Raw genomic sequence first — 14,543 nt, 5'->3', positions numbered from 1 at the left:
ACTGTATTCTTTATCGTTATTTTAAAAAGTGTTTGCTATAAAACAGTATGCTGTGTTATGCCAGCAGCAGCCTCATACATCTCGTGTTTACTATGCCTCTCGATTACCATCATTTTGTCTTGTGCTGAATTTAATCTCATGTTGTATTGTACAATACCATGCTGTGCAGGTGTGTAATATAGGAGCAACAGGCTTTACCATATAGCCTAGGTATGTAGAAGCTATACCATTTAGGTTGTGTAAGCGCACTCTGTGATGTTCACACAGTACGAAATTGCTTAACCACGTATTTCTCAGAACATACCCCTGTTAAGTGGTGCATAACTGTATGTAAGAATAGTGGTAACCTAAGGGTGGTAGGAATATAAATAATTACTATAAATAATAATTATAAATAATTTTTAAATTCTACAAGTATGTATATATTCATAACTAGAAAAATACAGTTTTTTTAATGGTGCTTTTTTAGAGACAGACAATGTAAACATCCCACTTAACACTCAAGAAATATAACCATATTCCTGAAATAAATCATATTTAACAAATTAAACAAATATGTTAAACTGTTCAGAGAGCAGCATAAGATAGAGGATAACAATATGGGCCTTAAAGTCAAATACCTTGGATTCAAATCCAGCCTCTGCTACTTGCTGGCTATAGAAACTTAGGCAATTCACTGAACTTCTCTCAGCCTCAGAGTCCCCATTGGTAAAATGGGCAAGACAGTACCTACCAGGTGGAATTATTGTGAGACTTAAGTAAGATGATCAACATACTTCACTTAACATATTGGCCAGCCCATTTTAGGGTTCAGTAAATGCTAGTTATTACTACTACTGGAGTTCCACAAATAACATAACTTCTATTAAAGGAAAACAAAGAATCATAGTGTTAAATTTAGGAACCAAATTCAGCTCCCACACAATTCAAGAATCCTTTCCATGGTAATCCTGACAGATTATCTGGTCTCTGACCTAGTCTGTACCTGAATACTTCTAGGAACCGAGTTCATTACCTTAAGAGGTAGTTTTTGTTGAAAAGTCCTTGCATTCTGTAAAAGTTTGCTACATAGAAATTGCTTTCGGTGGGACTGCGCATGCCTAAAGGGTGGGGGTGTGAGCGAAAAGGCGGCGCGCTGTGGAGGCGGGGATTCGAGGACTTCAGGCTTTCGCAGCTGAGCGCTGTTTGTCTGCTAGGATGGCGGGTAGGAAGAAGCTTATTGCGGTGATTGGGGACGAGGACACGGTGACCAGCTTCCTGCTGGGCGGCATAGGGGAGCTTAACAAGAACCGCCACCCTAATTTCCTGGTGGTGAAGGATACAGCCATCAATGAGATCAACACACTTTCCGGTAGTTTCTAAACCGGGGCGACATTGGCATCATCCTCATCAACCAGTACATTGCAGAGATGGTGCGACTAGCACTTGACGCCCACCAGCGCTCCATTCCGGCCGTTCTTGAGATCCCATCCAAGGAGCACCCCTATGATGCCGCCAAGGACTCCATCCTGCGCAGGGTGTTCACAGCCGAAGATCTGCACTAAGGGACTCCCCACAGCCCTACCATCTCTCCCAAGCTTGCCATCAGCCCCTCTCTAAGTTTTGAGCTTCTGATTTCCAATTCCCTGCCCTTTCTCACTTCGTTGAGAGACTAGATGAGGTGCTTCCATGTTGCTGGGGCCCTGTCATTAAAATCAAGGCTGGTTAGGGAATGACACTCTCTCCACTACTTCTTCCCTATGCTGTTACAGTGTCATTGTTGATGTTAAATTAAAATAACATTCTTACTTCTCTCCAAACGGGGGAGGAGGGAAATTGCTCTCTTTGATGCTCAGTGTGGTCTTTGAAATGACAAAGCCCTCCTGAGAGCTTGTGAAATCTGTGAAGATAGCTCTTAAGACTTCCCTTAGTACATTCTACTTAACCCAACCAGTCTTCCTATGACCTAGTTTATAGACCACTGATCATTGTGGCTTGATCCTTCTGAACAGTCCCAAGTTTGTCAAGGTATCACTTAAAATGTGACACCCAGGTCTGTATTCAATATTTGAGACATGGTCTAATTGGTGTAGACTACATTGATATTATTATCTTTTTACCTATATGTTATTAATTCTGTATGAAATATGTTTTTGAGTATTAGAATCACACTAATGAGTCATATGAAGCTTGTGGTAAATTAAAAGTCACTGACACCAAATTGAGTTCCCCATTTTATATATTTGTAGTTTATATTTCACAGCCAATTGATGTTTCTTTCATTGATGTTTCTCTCTCTCCCTCTCCCTTCCTCTCTCTGAAATAAAAACATATTAAAAATAAAAAGATAACATACAAATTTTACAGGTAATAGAGCCAATAACAGACTAATAAGGGGAGTGACAGGATCAGACTCATATTTCAAAGAACATCATGATGGCAGTGCAGGAGCTAGACTGCAGGAGGGCAATGCTAGAGGAAGGGACACTCTTTAGAAGACTCACAATCCCTGGCCAGTTTGGCTCAGCGGTTAGAGCATCAGCCCGCAGACCAGAGAGTCCCAGGTTCGGTTTCTGCTAAGGGCACGTATCTGGGTTGCAGTTTATCCCAGGTCCCGGCTGGGGTCGTGTGGGTAGCAGCCACTCAATGTGTCTCTCTCACATTGATGTTTCTCTCTCTTTCTTCCTCCCTCTGTCTGAAGATAAATGCAAAAATGTCCTCGGGTGAGGATAAAAAAAATAAAATAAAAGATTCACAATAGTAGAGCCAACAGTGGAAGAATATCCAAATCAGGGCAAAAGAAGGCAGAATGAAAAAAAACCAAAGTTCCTAATAGAATGGCTATTCATTATTGTATTTTATTTTTTACTTTATTATTATTATTTTTTTTAATCATCCTCACTCGAGGACATTTTTCCATTCTTTGTTCAGATAGAGTGGGAGGGAGAGAGAGGAACAGAGAGAGAGAGAAACATCGATGTGAAAGGGACACATCGAGTGGTCGCCACCCGCACAACCAACCAGGGCCGGGGACAAACTGCAACCAAGGTACATGCCCTTAGCGGGAACCGAACCCGGGTCTCTCCCGACCGCAGGCCGATGCTCTAACCGCTGAGCCAAACCGGCCAGGGCTATTTTTATTGTTGACACTATTACAGATGCCCAACCCCCACCCACCCACATCCACCCGGCCCTGCCTTCCCTCTGGCCATCACCACACTATTGTCTGGGTCTATGAGTTATGCATATATGTTCTTTGGTTAATCCCTTCACCTTCCTTAATCCAGTTTCCCCCTTCTCCCTCCCATCTGACAGCTGTCAGTATGTTCCAAGTAGTCATGCCTCTGTTTGTTCATTAGATTCAACATATATGTAAGATCATATGGCATCTGTCTTTCTCTGGCTGGCTTATTTCACTTAGTGTAATAATCTCCAGGTCCATCCATGCTGTTAGAAAAGGTAAGAGTTCCATCTTTTTTACAGCCACATAGCATTGCATTGTGTAAATATACCACAGCTTTTTTATCCACTCCTCTACGGATGGGCACTTTGGCTGTTTCCAGATCTTGGCTATTGTAAATAACACTGCTACGAACATAGGGTGCATGTATCCTTTCTGATTGGTGTTTCAAGATACTTAGGATATAGTTCCAGAAGTTGGATTGCTGGGTTAAAAGGCAGTTCCATTTTCAAAAATTTTTAAAGGAGAGTTTATTGATTTTTAGAGAGAGAAGGAAAGAGAGAGAGAGAGAGAGAGAGAGAGAGAGGAAAAAAAATTTGATGTAAGAGCACAACAATGATCAACTGCCTCTGCATGCCTCCTACCAGGGATGAAGCCTGCAACCCAGGCATGTGTCCTGATTGGGAATTGAATTGGCAAACTTTTGGTGCATAGGACAATGCCCAACCAACTGAACCATATCAGCCAGAACTCCATATTTAATTTTTTGAGGAAGCTCCATACTGTTTTCCACAGTGGGGTTTCCTTTTCTCCACATCCTCACCAGTATTTATTTGTTGATATATTGATGGTGGACATTCTGGCAGGTCTAAGGAAATATCTCATTGTGGTTTTAATTTGCATCTCTCTGATGATTAGTGATGTTGAGCATTTTTCCACATGTCTATTGGTCATCTGTATGTACTCTTTGGAGAAGTGTCTATTCAGGTGTTTTGCCCATTTTTAATGGGATTGTCTGTCTCCCTGGTGTTGAGCTGTATAAGTTCTTCATGTATTTTGGTGATTAACCCCTTAACCAATATATCATTGGCAATTATGTTCTCCCATATAGATTTTCTTTTCATTTCGTTGATGGTTTCTTTTGCTATGCAGAAGTTTTTTAGTTTGACATAGTTCCATTTGTTTATTTTTTTCCTTTATTTCCCTTGCAATAGGAGACATATCGACAAAAATATTACTATAAGATGTCTGAGATTTTACTGCCTATGTTTTCTTCTAGGATTTTTATGGTTTTGCAACTTACATTTAAGTCTTTTATCCATTTTGAGTTTATTCTTGTGTGTGGTGTAAGTTGGTGGTCTAGTTTCATTTTCTTGCATGAAAGTATCTGTCCTACTTTCCCAACATCATTTATTAAAAAGACTGTATGGCCCTGGACGGTTTGGCTCAGCGGTTAGAGAGTCAGCTCACGGACCAAAGAGTCCTGGGTTCGGTTCCCATTAAGGGCACGTACCTCAGTTGCAGTTTGTCGTCAGCCCAGGTTGGGTCGTGTGAGTGGCAGCCACTCAATGTGTCTCTCTCACATCGATGTTTCTCTCTCTCTCTTCCTCCCTCCCTACCTCCTAGTCTATCTGAAGATAAATGCAAAAATGTCCTCAAGTAAGGATTAAATAAATAAATAAATAGACTGTCTGTACCCCATTATACATTCTTGCCTCCTTTATCAAATACTAATTGACCAGCCCTGGCTGGTTTGACTCAGCAGTCAGAACGATGGCCCAAAGACCAAAGGGTCTTGGGTTTGATTTTTGTTCAAGGGCATGTACTGGGTTGCAGGTTTGATTCCCCAGCCGGGGTGGTATGGGAGGCAACCAATCAATGTCTCGTTCTCATATCTATGTTTCTCTCTCTCTCCCTCCTCCCTTCCACTCTATCTAAAAATCAATTGAAAAATATCCTCGGGTGAGGATTAACAAATAAATAAATAAATAATTGACCATATAGGTGATTCCCATGCTCTCTGTTCTGTTCCATTGACTCTGTTCTGTTCCACTGATCTACATGCTTGTTCTTATGCCAGTGCCAAGCTGTTTTTATTACAATGGCCTTCTAAGTATAGTTTGATATCAGATATGGTGACACCTCAACTTTGTTCTTCGTTCTCAAGATTGTTGAGCCTATTCAGGGTCTTTTTTGGAATATTTGTTCTAGATCTGTGACATCTGCCGTTATTATTTTAATAAGAAATGCACTGAATCTATAGATTGCTTGGGTAGTATGGACATTTTAACATTGTTAATTCTTCCAATCCATGAACATGGTATATGCTTCCACTTACCTGTATCTTCCTCAATTTCTTTCGTCATTGTCTTGCAGGTTTCTGAGTATAAATCTTTACCTCCTTGATTAAATTTATTCCTAGGTACCTTTTTTTTGTTGGTGGTGGTGCAGTAGTAAATGGGATTGTTTTCTTAGTGGCTCTTTCTGATAGTTCATTATTAGCATATAGAAATACCACCGATTTCTTGGTGTTAATTTTGTATTCTACTACTTTGCCGAATTCATTTATTAGATCTAGTAGCTTTTTGGCGGAGTCTATCGTGTCATTTGCAAATAATGATAGTTTTACTTCCTCCTTTCAATTTGGATGCCTTTTATTTCTTCTTCTTTTCTGATTGCTGTGGCTAGGACTTCCAGTACTATATTGAATAAGAGTGGTGAAAGTGGACATCCCTGTCTTGTTCCTGATTTTAAGGGAAATGCTTTTAGCTTATGCCCATTGGACATGATGTTGGCTGTGGGTTTGTCATGTATGGTCTTTATTATGTTGAGGTACGTTCCCTCTCTTCCCGCTTTGCTGAGAGTTTTTATCATAAATGAGTGTTAGATTTTATCAAATGCTTTTTATGCACCTATTAATATGATCATGTGGTTTTATCCTTCATTCTGTTTATGTGGTGTATCACATTTATTGACTTGCAGATAATGTACCAACCTTGCATCCCCAGAATAAATCCCCCTTGATCATGGTGTATGACCTTTTTAATGTATTGCTAGATCCAGTTTCTGATATTATGGTCAGAATTTTAGTATCTAAGTTCATCAGGAATACTGGCCTATAATTTTCTTTCTGTGTAGTGTTTTTATCTGGTTTTGGAATTAGAATAATGCTAGCTTTGTAAAATTAGGTTGGAGTTTTCCCTCCTCCTCAATTTTTTGGAATAGTTTGAGAGGATAAGTGTCAGTTCTTTGAATGTTTGGTAAAATTCACCTGTGAAGCTACCCAGTCCAGGACTTTTATTTGTTAGGAGTTTTTTTTTATTACTGCTTCAATTGCATTAGTTGTAATCTGTCTATTCAGATTATCTGATTCTTCTTGATTAAGTTATGGAAGTTTGCATGTTTCTAAGTATTTCTCCATTTTATCCAGATGGTCCAATTTGTTGGCATTTAGTTGTTCATAACATTTTCTTACAATCCTTTGTATTTCTTTGGTGTCAGTTGTTAATTCTCCTCTTTCACTTCTGATTTTAGATGAGTCCTCTCTCTTCTTCTTGATGAGTCTGGTTAAAGGTTTGTCAAGCTTTTTTATCTTTCAAAGAACCAGTTCTTGGTTTCATTGATTTTTTTTTTTTTTAAGATTCTATTTCACTGATTCCTGCTCTGATCTTTATTATGTCCTTCCTTCTACTCACTTTGGGCTTTGTTGTTGTTGTTGTTTCCCAGTTCCTTTAAGTGCAAAGTTAGATTATTTATTTGAGGTATTCTTGTTTCCTGAGGTAGGCCTGTAATGCTATGAATTTCCCTCTTAGGACTGCTTTCACTGTGTCCCATTGATTTTGAGTTGTGTTTTCATTTTCTTTTTTTTGTTTTGTTTTGTTCTAATCCTCACCAGAGGACATTTTTCCTTATTTTGTTCAGATAGAGTGGGAGGGGGAGAGAGAGAGAGAAACATCGACCTGAAAGGGACACATTGAGTGGTTGCCACCCACACGACCCAACCAGGGCCGAGGACAAATTGCAACCGAGGTATATGCCTTTAGTGGGAACCGAACCCGGGTCTCTCTGGACCGCAGGCCGATGCTCTAACCGCTGAGCCAAACCGGCCAGGGCTTCATTTTCATTTGTTCAAGGTAACTTGATTTCTTCATTGATCTCACTGTTAACCCATTCATTGTTTAGTAATAAGATATTTAGCCTCCATGACCTTGTGTGTTTTTGGTTGATTACTGATTTCATATTATGTGGTAAGAGAAGATGCTTGATATGATTTCAATCTCCTTAAATTTATTGAGACTTGTTTTGTCTCCTAACATGTGGTCTATCCTAGAAAATGCTCCATGTGCTCTTGAAAAGGATGTATATTCTGCTGGTTTAGGGTGAAATACTCTGAAGATATCAATTAAACCCATTTAATCTAGTGTTTCATTTAAGGCCACTGTTTCCTTGTTGATTTTCTGTCTGGAAGATCTAGCCATTGATATCAATGAGGTGTTAAAATCCCCTACTATGACTGTACTACTGTTAATCTCTCCCTTTATGTCCATCAAGATTTGTGGTATGGGTTTAGAAAAACAGAAATCTTACTAGAAGTCAACTTAAAAATTGTATGTCTTAAGAATTCAGCTTGGTAACTCTGTCCATTAAGAAGCTCCAAAGTGCCCTGGCCGGTTTGGCGGAGCGGTTAGAGCGTCGGCCTGCGGTCTGGAGAGACTCGGGTTCGGTTCCCGCTAAGGGCACGTACTTCGGTTGCAGTTTGTCCCCGGCCCTGGTTGGTCGTGCGGGTGGCAGCCACTCGATGTGTCCCTTCACGTCGATGTTTCTCTCTCTCTCTCCCTTCCTCTCTCTCCCTCCCACTCTATCTGTACAAAATATGGAAAAATATCCTCAGGTAAGGATAAAAAAAAAAAAAAAAAAAAGAAGCTCCAAAGTATGGCCAGACAGAAATATGGACCCAACTCCATTTATGGCTAAGATCCTACCAAACTGCTGCTAGCCCTCAAGCAAATAGCCCTACAATTACAATGGCTATAATAAGGAACATTTCAATTAGATAAAAATAATTTTAAAAGTATGCTTGAAAGTAGGGGTTCCCCAATTGAGCAAACAGAATGAGATACCTATTTTCATTGGCAGGCAGAAGCTCAAAAAAGTTTCAAAATTTCTAAGTAGCTTCACTGAAAGACTTATTTAAAGGGATAATTAAAAAATAAAGATAAGAGGTACCTAAGACAAAAGACTCATAAGACAGACTTGACTACTAACTACCTCCATTACTCTATCTTATCCTCCTCTATTTGAGTATTCATTCTAATATCCTCTGTCTGAACTGCCTTTCCACACTGAAATGACTACTGAACAGTTGCCTTTTAAAAATAAACCCACCTGAGGTTACAATCTTTCTTAAATAATTTTTTAAAAATATTTTTAAATTGATTTTTAGAGAAAGAAATGGAGAGGGAGAGAGAGAGTGCACATCTATCGGCTGCCTCCCACACGCCTCTCACTGGGGATCAAGCCCACAACCCAGGCATGTGCCCTGACTGGGAATTGAACTGCCCAACCAACTGAGCCACACTGGTCAGGGCTCTTTTTTGACTAAGTTTTACTCCTAGGTCAAAGGCTGACCTAAGAGCATTAATTAGAATTTTTTTAACCCAGGGAGGATCCTCAAAAGTTTTTCTAAATGGATAACATCCTGAGGCCAATGAGAGAGGGAAATAAAATTTCAGTTTCTTCCTCTCCAACTTATTACCTATGGCTTTTGGCTATCTTTGGGAGTGACTCTGGATCTTAGAAAGTGGTAACTTTTGTACCTTCTCTTGGGCCCATGGGATTGTTTAATACCACTAGAAATATTTGCTATTTGTCCCAGCTGAAACCTAACAAAATATATGAAGGGATTTAATAAAATTTTTTATCAGAAATTTGGCTAAACTGGAAATTAATGTCAGAGCCTGATAAGAAATGTAGCCAGAGAGAAAGATACATTCCAACAATAGGAGGATGGATTTGCCAATCCTTTACCACCATTTAAGTGGCAACACAATTCTTGAGGTATTAAAAACAGCTGTCCTTGCCCTGTCCAGTTTGGCTCAACAGTTAGAGTGTCGGCCCGCGGTCCAGGGAGACCCTGGTTTGGTTCCCACTAAGAGCACATACCTCGGTTGCAGTTTGTCCCCGGCCTCAGTTGGGGTCGTGTGGGTGATAACCAGTCGATGTGACTCTCTTACATCAATGTTTCTCTCTCTCCCTCTTCCTCTGTCTCTCCTTCTTGCTCTATCTGAAGATGAATGCAACGATGTCCTCGAGTGAGGATTAAAAAAACAAAAAAACAGCTGTCCTTATCATATAAATGTCTTTACAGGACCAGAATTGTGGCCCCAGAAACAATTCAAAGCCCACCAATTCATTTTACAGTCCCAAAACCTCCCCTATTAATCTCCAAAGGCTTATAAATATTGGCTTTATGAAACCAAAGTCCTTCTAGGAGCTTTCTTTCCCTATACCTTTGAGATGTAAATATATAACTTTTTTACCAAAAGGTTTCTTTATTTTTTGTTAATCCTCACCTGAGGATATCTTTCCATTGATATTTAGAGAGAGTGGAAGGGAGGGAGGGAGGAAGGAAGGGAGGGAGGGAGGGAGGGAGGGAGAAACATAGATGTGAACCCTTGACCCCTCCATCCTTGGGGCAACACACCAACCACTGAGCCAAACTGGCCAGGCCAGGGCTAAAAGGCTTATCTTTGTCTTAAGTAAGCCCTGTCCATTGTTTCTATGCATATTCAGGGGTGAGGAACATCTGGCCCGAGGGCCATATAAGGCCCACGAAATCAGTACCAGAATTAGCCTGACCAAATGGTCCCTAGCAGGCTAATTTTTAAGCTGATAATTTTGTATGGGCCTCCAGTGATGTTATACATATCCATATGACCCTTGGCAGAAAAAAGGTTCCCCACCCCAGGTTAACACACCTTTGAAATGCCCCCTTTCAGACCCTTCCTTCTAATAACTGATCACCTTTTCAGACCCCTCCTTCTAAAGCTTGCACACGGTAATCTGATCTCTATCTTGCTTTATCCTAACTTCATCTAATCTTCCTTACATCTCTCCTTAATCTCAAATGCAGAAAAGAAACTGCCAAACTGTCATTCTCCGAAGCATTTGAGATCTTGCTCCCCAGCATACGACATGTCATAGGTATTAATTGTGTTCTCTTTTTTTTCATATCAGTTTTGGCTTAAATAAACTCATAAAAATTGTCTGAAAAAGAATAAGGAAGGAAGGAAGAAAAAGAAAGGAAAGAAGAAAATTGGGCCATAGAACAGAAGAGAGTCCAGAAACAGACTTTGTATGTATACGATAAATGCAGCATTTGAGATTAATGGGTCAAGAATGGACTGAAGCCCTGGCTGAGGAGCTCAGTTTATTAAAGCAACATCCTGATATGCCAAGGTTATGGATAAAATCCCCATTCAGGGCACATACAAGAATCAACCAATAAATGCATACATAAGTGGAACAACAAATTGATGTTTCTCTCTCAAATCAATAAATGAAATTTTTTTAAAAAGAATGGACTATTTGGAGTGACACTGTTCAGTAAAAAATTATTGTGTATACACCATAAACACACACATACAGAGAGAGAGAGAGAGAGAGAGAGAGAGAGAGAGATTGAAGAAAAGCTCAAACATATGAGAACTTACAGAAAGAAATATAAGAGAAACCCCTGCTCTGTCCCAGGGTCAAGCAGAGTTTTTCAACCTCAGCACTACTGACATTTGAAGGCAGAAAATTCTTTATTGTGGAGGGCTTTCCTGTACATTGTAGGATATTTAGCACCATCCTTGGATTCTACCCACTGGATGCCAGCACCAACCACCCCAAAGGAGAAGCAAAAAAATGTCTCCAGACATTGCCAAAAGATCTCTCATTTGAGAACCATTACAACAGAGAATGATAGCTAGAAAATATAAAATACACACATAAAGGATTGATATATTTAAACATAAAATTTTAAACTTTGGTTTAGCAAAGATACCACATGGCTAAAGACAAGCAACAACTTTAAAAAGCACTAAGTTGGGGATAAATATTTAAAATATATATAAATGACAAAAATTATCCAGAATATATAAAACACGACTATATATACACATATAAAAAAACAACCCAACAGAAATGAGACATTTCTCAAAAAAGGAAATACAACTAGTCAACAATCGTAACATAATCTCTGGTGTGGCTCAGTTGGTTGGCTGTCATCCCATGCACAAAAAGGTCACTGGTTCAATTCTCGGTCAGGGCACATGCCCGGGGTTTGAGGCTGGATCCCTGGTAGAGGGCATGCAGGAAGCAGCCGATATGTGTTTTGCTCTCACATCCACTCTCACATTGATGTTGCTCTCTCTCCCTCTCCCTTCCTCTCTCTCTAAAAATCAATAAAATATATTTTAAATACTCCCATAATCTCACTAATAACTACTTGAAATATGCTCACATGGGCACACAGACACATATGGAGGATTTTATATGCCATACTGTGTCTAACAGTGAAAAGCTATAAGCAATCTACAGAATGTCACATACTATGGAATCTTAACATACTATGGAATTTACAGAGCAAGCGGAAAGAATGAGGTAGATTTCTACATATTGACAAAGAGAAAGACCTAAGACCCATTTTTAAGCACAAAAAGTCATTGTGCTGACTAGGTGCAGCACACCATATTTGTAAAATATGCATTTGTGAAAGTTTAACAAGAATATATCTTATATGTACAAACATCAGTCAATAAATATAAAGAAAAAGAAATAAGAAAACACACCCCAAATGGATAATAGTTATTACTTCCGGGCAAGATATTAAAGAAGAAAAAAATGTAAATGGAAAGACACAGGTCAAAGAGGATCTAGTCTGTTTAAAAATTTCACCAATGTTTTTACAAGACTGTATGCATGGATATAAATACAAATAAATGCATTATTAAAATAAATTAATCATTTGTCTCCCATATTAAACCTAATTTCTCCCTCACTTTTTTTTATTTTTTATATTGGGTGGGGTGGGGGGTTGGGGGAAAGAGAAAGAGTCGGGGGAAAGAGAAAGAGTCGCTGGTCAGGAAACTTTGTCCCTCACTTCTTAATTATCATTAACAAAACCTTTCAGTGTAGTTCCTTCTATCCTTGTAATACAACTAAAACATAGAATATAATTAATCTGGTTTAATAAAAGAGTGGGTATCTGAGAAGGTCCGTTCGCGTCCAATAGTACGTCTAAAGTTTATAAAGGTTTGGGTTTGTTTATATTTCGATGAGTAGGTACCAACTTTGTAATAAATAATCATTAATGTCCCAGTTTTTAATGTATCCCAGGGATGCTAAAAAAGAGGTGGCTCCTTAGCAAGGCCCGAAGCAGCGGGTGTGGCCTGGGAGGAAAGGGGTGGTAACAATGGGGGGCGGGGGAAAGTCCCCACGAATCGCGAAGAGGGAACTGTAACTGGACGCGTGGAACACGCAGCGTCCAAGGAGTTACCAGGTGTTGCAGATGGTGCTTCCTTTTTACTGGGTCAAAAAGCCCTGAAGGTTTGGTAGGTGCTTCTAAACAGACAAGGGGGAGTCCGAGGGGACTGCCCTGGGAGGCTTTGGGGGGCCCGCGCACTTGGTGCGAGGAAGCCGCGCCCGGAGGCGGGGAGAGGGGCAGGGCCAAGTCGCTCTGGGACGGCAGGGTCCCTTCAATTAGTCGCCCCCGCACACGGTGACATCACCAACTCCACGACCCCTGTCCTCAGTCCGCACTGGAAACCCCCTCTGTCCCTCGGACAAGCTGTGTGAAAGGCCTCGCTGGCCTCTGAGCCTCGCTTACCTGTGGCCCGGCACCCGAACACCTGCGGCACCTCACGCTGAAGAGCTGGAACCTCCGCGGCCACCTGCGCGCACCCACCCGGATCCACTACGGCCGAAACCACTTCCGGTCCTGCGACGGGCTAGGACGTAATCCCAGCTGGGGTGTACAAGTGGGCGGCGCCATCTTGTACGGAACCTGCTGGGGCAGATGTTGCCTCCCCGGTTTTCCCGCTGCCGAACAAAGGGTCAGTTAAAATTTGAAAGGCTTAACGTTTTTTCAGAAAAATGGTGTTTTTTGTTTTTGTTTCTGGGGTGAAATTTTTGTTGGTTTTGATTTTAAAGGGAGAAACCTCTGGAACCCTCACAAAAGCAATATGGGACATGTAATTGTCACTACTAATTAGCTCCAGGAGTGTTTCTCTAATGCATTAATTTACTTAACTGTTAAATAGTGAAAGTAAATAGGAGAGACACTTGTTTACATAATGTATTACTCATTAGCAGTGCAATTTGTACTATTCCATTATAATAATTTATGCCATCTTTTATAAACACCACAATACCTTCCGTTTATACTTAAAATCGTTCATTCAAGCAGTCTTTTTTTTTTTTTTTTAATCCTCACCCGAGGACATTTTTCCATTTTTCCATATTTTGTTTAGATAGCGTGGGAGGGGGAGAGAGAGAGAGAGAAACATCGACCCATCACAGACCCAACCAGGGCCGTGAACAAACTGCAACCGAGGTACATGCCCCTAGCAGGAACTGAACCCTGGTCTCTCTGGACCGCAGGCCGATGCTCTAACCGCTGAGCAAAACCGGCCAGGGCCATTCAAGGAGTCTTAATCAGCAACTACTGTATTATATGAGAAGCAGCTAATGTGTGCTGTGTATTATAGCTTGATCATAGAAAGTGTAAATCAGAAGGAAAAATGAGATGTGTGTAAACAATATAAGATATAATAATAGCTGCCATTAGTTGAGTATGTGATCACAGTGTGCTAGGAACTTTGCAAAGTATTTTACATATTTTATTTCATAAAATCTTCATAATAACCTAGTACGCAGTACTATTTTTAGTGCCATTTTACATAAAATTGGGAAGGTTAAATAAATTTCTTAAGGTCACAAAACAAGTAAGCTTTGGAGCTGGGAATCAAACCTCAGTATATCTGATTGCAAAGCTTGTTGCCCTCGTCCTTTATATTATATTCCCTCCAGTACAGGAAGAAGGCTCTAAGTTACGTTAGATAAGTACCCATAAAGGGGAAACTTCTGGCAGATGTAGGGGATTAACCCCCTTCATTTTAATCTTCTCAATCCTGAAACACATTAAAAAAAAAAAAAAGTGAAGAGTAAATGCAAATAAAACCACAGTGAGATACCATTACATACTCACCAGAAAATCCAAAATGAAAAACAAAACAAAACAGAAAAGACCAAGTACTGGGAAGATTGTGGGCCAATTGGAACTTTAATATACTGCTAAAGGGAACATAAATTAGTACAATCTCTTTGTTGAACTGGATGG

The 14,543-nt window shown here is 40.1% G+C and overlaps 1 protein-coding gene and 1 pseudogene across 2 annotated transcripts in view; one reads left to right on the top strand and one right to left on the bottom strand.

Moving 5' to 3' along the window:
* EXD2 (exonuclease 3'-5' domain containing 2) overlaps positions 1-13,083 on the bottom strand; it is a 49,767-nt gene extending 36,684 nt beyond the window's left edge. For both annotated transcript variants that reach the window (XM_036274124.1, XM_036274133.1), the window contains exon 1: positions 13,032-13,083. The gene's annotated coding sequence lies outside the window, so the exon portion shown is untranslated. The remainder of the gene's footprint in view (positions 1-13,031) is intronic.
* Positions 1,198-1,544, top strand: LOC118623515 (annotated as a pseudogene).
* Positions 13,084-14,543: the final 1,460 nt, after the last annotated feature.

The sequence above is a fragment of the Molossus molossus genome, unplaced genomic scaffold (genome assembly GCF_014108415.1).
Source record: "Molossus molossus isolate mMolMol1 unplaced genomic scaffold, mMolMol1.p scaffold_m16_p_1, whole genome shotgun sequence".
NCBI lineage: Eukaryota > Metazoa > Chordata > Mammalia > Chiroptera > Molossidae > Molossus > Molossus molossus.
This window is presented reverse-complemented; position numbering and strand designations above follow the sequence as displayed.